We start from the raw sequence: 7,072 nt of genomic DNA on the forward strand, positions 1-7,072 counted from the left end.
AAAGATGTCAAGTTTATCATTAGTTCGTGAAACTAGAAAACAGTAAACAGTATTTCATCATGTGTAACTTCTCTTTTTATTCAACATAGCAAGAAACTTGTTGGAACATGAAAACGTTTCAGTAAGTGACGCAACATTAACATCTCCTTGACCATGACAATGGTGCTCCGTTGTTTTCTGTCAATAACCACTTTCACGAACTTTCCTAACCATGAATTCCTATCAACAGTTCATTTTGTTATAACATCAAGCCTCTTCATCTCCATTCAATTTTATCCATCAGAATCTCAGCCAGACGTTCTTCAGATCTATTTATTTGCCCACAGCAATGGATCTCCTGTTTCTTATACAAGAAGTGTTTTTGGCTGTGCAAGTTCCATACTTCTTTATAAGAAATGTCAGTGGAAGAAATCACCCTAGACATAGAGGATGTCAAACATAAACTGATGAGACAAAGCAGCACTTCAAACAATATGTAAAAACTTAAGGGCAAGAACAAGGAGCACTTTAGAAAACAGAGAACTTGATGATGGGAACAACGAACACTTTAGACAGTGCGTAGAAAATTTAGCAGCAGGAACAAGGAGCACTTTAGACAATATTTAGATAATTTGATGAGAACAAGGAACACTTTAGATAGTATGTAGAGATAATTGTTTGGTGTTTCATGGCACAAAGTAACTAGATTATCTGCACCAAACAACTGGTAAAAAACAAAATAACAGTAAAAGCATTGAAAGTTAAAAACAACCTCAGATAAAAACTTTAATAAAATTGAAAAGACCAAGGGACCTTAAAAATTGAAAACATTTGTAAAGTGGACAGTGTCACCATCGCCAATGACTCTGTCCAATGTCAATGGTGAACCCATGATAGAAACATCTAAAATGGTGCCATTGTTCGTGGTCATAACAACTGCATAACAGTAAAATGTGTACTACTGTGACCTGAGTGTCACACATTGGTGCATCAGTCTTAGAAAACAATGAGCTCAAAACTGTAACCAGTGTGTAGTATAGTTAAGACAACTTCTTTTCGATCCTTACATAAATAAATGGCAGAAGTCCAACAGAGGGTTTTATCTGGAAAATCATGATTTCACGTTGCTCACTCCAAGTCGACTGCCAACTGGCACGGAGCCGAGCCTTGAATACAGGACCATAGTCCATCTATGGAACAGGCACAGCAGTGATAGTGCCAGAGCAGACAGACGTAGTTACAGTGTCGGCAAGCTCATACCCATAAATACCAATATGGCCTGGTATCCAGAAAAACTGGATAGAAGTAGATGATAAAGAGAAATGGGCCAGTCTGTTTTGAATATCAGCGAGAACAGGGTTAGAACTAAAGTGAAGTGATTCCAGGGCCAGTAGATAATTAAGCAAATCTGTATAAATAGTACAGTTTGTGTACTGCATAGCTTCTAAGTGATCCAGTGTAAAGAAATGGCATACAGTTCAGCAGTAAACACAGAAACTGTAGAGAGGATCGTGTGTGCAAACAAAAATCCATTGTAGAGCCCACAGAGTCTCCTGATTTTGAACCATCTATATAAATGGGAATGGAAAGATGTTCGGCAAATAGAAAATGGTATTTCCAGTTGGGAATATCTGCCTTCATGAGATGACTCAAAGAAAGGCCCACATTTGGGATGTTAATAAGCCATGTTGGGAAGGACAGACCTAATTCAGCCAACTGTACTTTGATACAAAGGCCAAAAAGAGCAATGCCAGACCATCTATTTTGATAAAACGGCCCACTGACAAAGGATCACACAATCCTAGTTGAGATGCTACAGTAAGGAAAGTTGCAAATGGCAGAGGCGTAGGGTAGGTTCATGAGACTCTGTACAAACTCTGGACTGGAGAAGTGCAGAAAGCCCTCGTGCAGAGCCAAAGTCCCAGATCGTGAATGGGGTCCAACATCTTAAATGCCGAGGTTCTGACAGAGCATTAATCTTTATAATGAAAAGTGTGACACTCAAGACACCCCTGAGGAACTCCAACTTTGTGTCTAACTTGGAATCGTCAGTTCATTAAAAACGTTTGGATAAAAATGGAATTGCAACCCATATTAGTGGAGGTCTTGCAAAATGCCATACTTTCACGTAGTATCATAAGGAAAAATAGAAACAAGATGTTGTTCCTTGAGAAAGGCTTCTTAAGTCGAATCAGTTGGTCCATGGTGGAGTGCTGTCATTGAAATCCACACTGGGTAGGCCAAAGGAACTTGTTTGATTCCTTGAATCAAACAAGATAAGCATTAATCCTCCTCTTTAAGATCTTACAGAAACATTTCATCAAATCAACTAAGCCGTAGTTTGAAGAAATCTTTCCTGGCATAGAAAAAGGGAGGCCAATGGCCCAGTACCAAGCATTCTCCTGCCGGATCCAGTTAAAAACAACCAGAAGAGTAGCAGGGGCGTAGATTTTTTACACCCAATGGGGGATTATTTTTGCAACCACTTATGTGGACTGTTCAATTTGCAAATTGATAATCTCTGATTACGTGAACCTGAAAGCTGTAAACATGCAGTCACAGAGTAATCTTGTTGCCAGGATACTTGCATGTATACTTAGGCCTACTGACTGATACGAACTATCACTTAAATCGAAAAGCTTAGAAGCACGTCTATATTAAAGATGTACATTTCGGCTACTGAAAAAGCCTACATCTAGGCCTAATTATGTAATTCGATTGGTAAGAACACGAGAATCACAAGAACAAACACACAATTTATAGGCTTGTGATTCAATAAAACAATTCAACAGACCAAACTGTAGGGGAGGATGATTGTATGCACCACACCCCCACCTAAAATAAAGGGGGATGTATACCCCTACCCACCCCAGGATTTATGCCCCTGCAGGAGAGAGATGGCACAGCATCTCCTAGTGAGTATCATCGAGTCTGACTGATGTACTGCCAGACCAATGAAGAGCAAACTTGAGTTCCACTATTGTAAAGGGGCGATTATAGTCATAGAGACAAACAACCCGGAAGAAAGAGGCGATCTCTCTGCCTGACTCTTGAAGGTCAGGGATGAAGTTGAAGTGCTAGATGAGAGAGAAAGCAAGATCTAAAACGGGGATCAGAAATATACTGCCCACTAACTGTATGAATCTCGTCGCATATGACTTTAGAACTGGCGGCCACTAACTGTATGAATCTCGTCGCATATGACTTTAGAACTGTAAAATGGGGATCAGAAGTATACTGCCCACTAACTGTATGAATCTCGTCGCATATGACTTTAGAACTGGCGGAAAAAGAGATGCTAGATGTTTTCTTAATCCAAGGTTCCTTCTGACTTGGACGTCTGGACTTCCGAGCATATGCACAGGTTCGTTGAAGAGCAATGTACTTTAAAATACCTAAATAAGGTATTCCAGGCCAGTTTTTTTAACCTTCTGTGCCATGTGGCATGTAGGATTCCACCACAGACGAAGATATTGTGGAAACCGTGTTGAGGCTTTATGAATACACTGAGCAGACAATATAATCAGTCATGCAGTCATCTATCGATGGCTTACAATGGTCCAACTTCTATCAAGGTACGTGGGTCGGGTGGCATCGACCACAGCCAGTCTCTCTCAGAATGAAAAGAAAATGATCACTGCTCCATGGGTTATTGTCAACTGTTCTAGAAAAGTAAGAGACAATTAAAGAGGAGCATATAGAGAGATCAATAGCAGTAAAAGACTACGTGTATGAAAATAAGTATAAGAACCAGTATTGAAGAGAGAGGTTGTGATCTGAGAGCATATGCTATATGGAACGACCCCAAACATTAATATCAGCACCACCTCAGAATGGAATACATCCATTAATATCCCCCAGGATTAAAAATTGAGACGGTAACTGTTCAATGAGAGCATTAAGGTTTGATTGAGAGAGGAGACAGGAAGATAAAACAATTAGTGATGGTATGACCTAAGGAAACACGGAAGGTTACGGCCTCCAAGGGCATACTGAATGGCGGAGGCAGGGTGGGTGCCTGATGATCGACAGCAGTGCCACCCATTAACCACCAGGATCATGTTCAGATCCCAGAGAAGGTTCTGTACTTTCAAAGTATCTACTCTGGGACCTGAATATCCACCCTCGTGCGTGGCGACCCTCACCACCACGTACAGGAATCTACGTCAAGGGGATATGTCGAGAACTTAACGATGAGAATAAGGAGCATTTCAGACAATAAATAGAGAACTTAACTCTGGGAATAAGGAACACTTCAGACAGTATGTAGAGAACTTAACTCTGGGAACAAGGAACACTTCAGACAGTATGTAGAGAACTTAACTCTGGGAATAAGGAGCATTTCAGACAATAAATAGAGAACTTAACTCTGGGAACAAGGAACACTTTAGATAGTATGTAGAGAACTTAACTCTGAGAACAAGAACATTTCAGACAATATTGCACGTTCATGATCGTTCCCTGCTGTTAAGTATTGAGATTTACATCGCTAAAATCAGGGTTCGATTTTCCTCGGTGGACATAGCAGATAGCTCAATGTGGTTTTGAATAAGAACACACTCGTTTATGATCATGTAGTAGAACCATCCGTACAAACTGTAACTGATATAAAAACCCGGCATGTCCATGGCCATGTAGTTGAGGCACTAATCTGAGGGTCGTGGGTTCGAATTCCCATCACACCAAATATGTTCGCTCATTCAGACGTTATAACGATACATTCAACCCCACTATTTGTTGGTAAAAGAGTAGCCCAAGAGTTAGTGCTTGGTAGTGATGACTAGCTGCCTTCCCTCTAGTCTTACACTGCTAAATTAGGTACGGCTGGTGTAGAAAGCCCTCGTGTAGTTTGGCGCGAAATTCAAAAACAAAACAATTATAAAGAAAGGAATAGAAAAAGGTTAAAGAGAACCTGACCATCCAGGGTACGAACATACAATACCCAAACACACAGAGAGAGAAACGAAGCATTACTGCACACAAATTTGGAGTAATCTTTGAAAAACATTCCTTTATATTCTTACCAAATGTAATCTGTTCAAAAACAAAAACTCACACAACATTCTGAAAAACATGAATAGGTTAACATTAATGAAATTTACGTTTCACATACCTTTAAGAAATACAATATCACTTTACCATAATCTTTTAAATTATTAATAAAATAACAAAACTTTACAAAATTTATTTTTACAATCCTATTTTAACCTTTTAACAAAATTCGTTCAACAGTGTTCTTGAGATACAAGAATGAAAACTAGATATTTAAGAAATTCAATGTAACGTAAGTAATTATAATTAAACAAAGAAATCGTCTGTCGAAAGGGTCAAAAATATTTTAAACAGATAGGATAAAAATCAAGTGTTACATGTTCATAATACCAAATATTACAATTGCACAGGAAGCGAGGTGGGGTCACCTAATTTCCAAACTGAGTAAAAATTCATCGAAATTAGGAAAATTACTAAAACATCAGAGAAAATTGATGAACGTGGTCATACAGAGTCTTCAGGCGAACCATGGACGTTGGTCATAATGGGTGCACTGGTGGGTCACATTTCCTCGGTGAAATACATTCCCTCACCCTCCTTTTAATTTGACTCATACAGTGAAGGAAGAAATGTAACCTTTACGCTAAACCAAATATTTATGAATACTCGTGCAACTATTGGACAGAAAGGGAGGCATGAACGATATAATGAACAAGGACAAAAGTTTAACTTCATGTAGTTTTGGAGCTGCTGGATTAAGGTTACACTATGACGTTTAGAATGTGGTATGTCTGTGAATATATAATTAAAATACTGGTATAATTATGTAATTAATAGCTTTTTCTTATTAATATGACTGACTAACATATAGTTTTATTAATTTGAATATATTTGTAGATTTAACACCATTTTCGTGTATATTATTTTAGCATAGATTTTACCTTTTTAGAATTCTATACTATATTTTTATTTTTTATGTAATTAGTGCTTAACTTCACGATAGGTTCCGAAACGTGCTCGTATAACAATCGGAGATATTTCTGGCTTTTAACGAATTTTCAATTTCGATGTAGAGATGGAAATATATTTGGGGGGGGGGGATTAACGAGATTCCCACTGCCCCTATCTACTATCTAGCGAAACCACAACCAAGGGAACGGGCTTGGAAAAATCAGCGTTTTCCTGATAGTTAAATTGTACTCTTAATTACAGAGTACAAACAAAATAGTTATGTACTCTGTAATTAAGGTATTAATTAAGAATGATCTTATTATGGTTCACGTTGTGAAAACACATAGTAACATTATGTGTTACTAAAAATTGTTCAGTCTTATAAAATAACTTATCGACGTTCGCCCGTAACTGGTGTAACAAGATGTGAAGAACTGAATAAGTTAGGACTAATCTAAATTCACGAAATAGACGGAATAAAATCGAACCCTCAATAAAACTTTACAACTCGATTAAACTGCCAAGAAATTGAATGACAAAACACACACACACAATTCAAATTTTTCTATACTTTGAAAAAATAAGATAAAATGAAAAAGATAATTGAAACTATTGATCTGCAAAGTGAAGCCTATTGTCCTATGTTGAATTAAAATGTCAAACGACATTTTTATCGCGTCTTCATTTTCCCACGGTCGCGCGGATTTTGCTAACACGCGAAATCAATTTACATGAATGGCTTTACTATTGGAAACAAAACAAAAACATTCATGAATTGGAAAAAGTTTGAAAATATAGAATTCAATAAATTCAAAGTGAAAACATGTTATCAAACTAAAATAATAGGATTATACATAAACAAATCAGCAATTTCAAAATCCAAAATTGTTATATCTAGACCTTGTTATTATTCAAACGTAAAAACAAGAATAACCGTAATAATTCTAATACAGCCAATAAATTTGAAAAATTAAATTTTTAAAGTTTTTATTTGAGGTTAAAGATGCAAAAAGATATTTAACTACCTATTAATAATGAGGGCTATACAAAATAGTTATGTACTCTGTAATTAAGGTATTAATTAAGAATGATCTTATTATGGTTCACATTGTCTGGACTGTGAAGTCATATTCGTATATTTTAAAGCCTC

This window comes from Tachypleus tridentatus, chromosome 10 (assembly GCF_004210375.1).
Source record: "Tachypleus tridentatus isolate NWPU-2018 chromosome 10, ASM421037v1, whole genome shotgun sequence".
Lineage (NCBI taxonomy): Eukaryota > Metazoa > Arthropoda > Merostomata > Xiphosura > Limulidae > Tachypleus > Tachypleus tridentatus.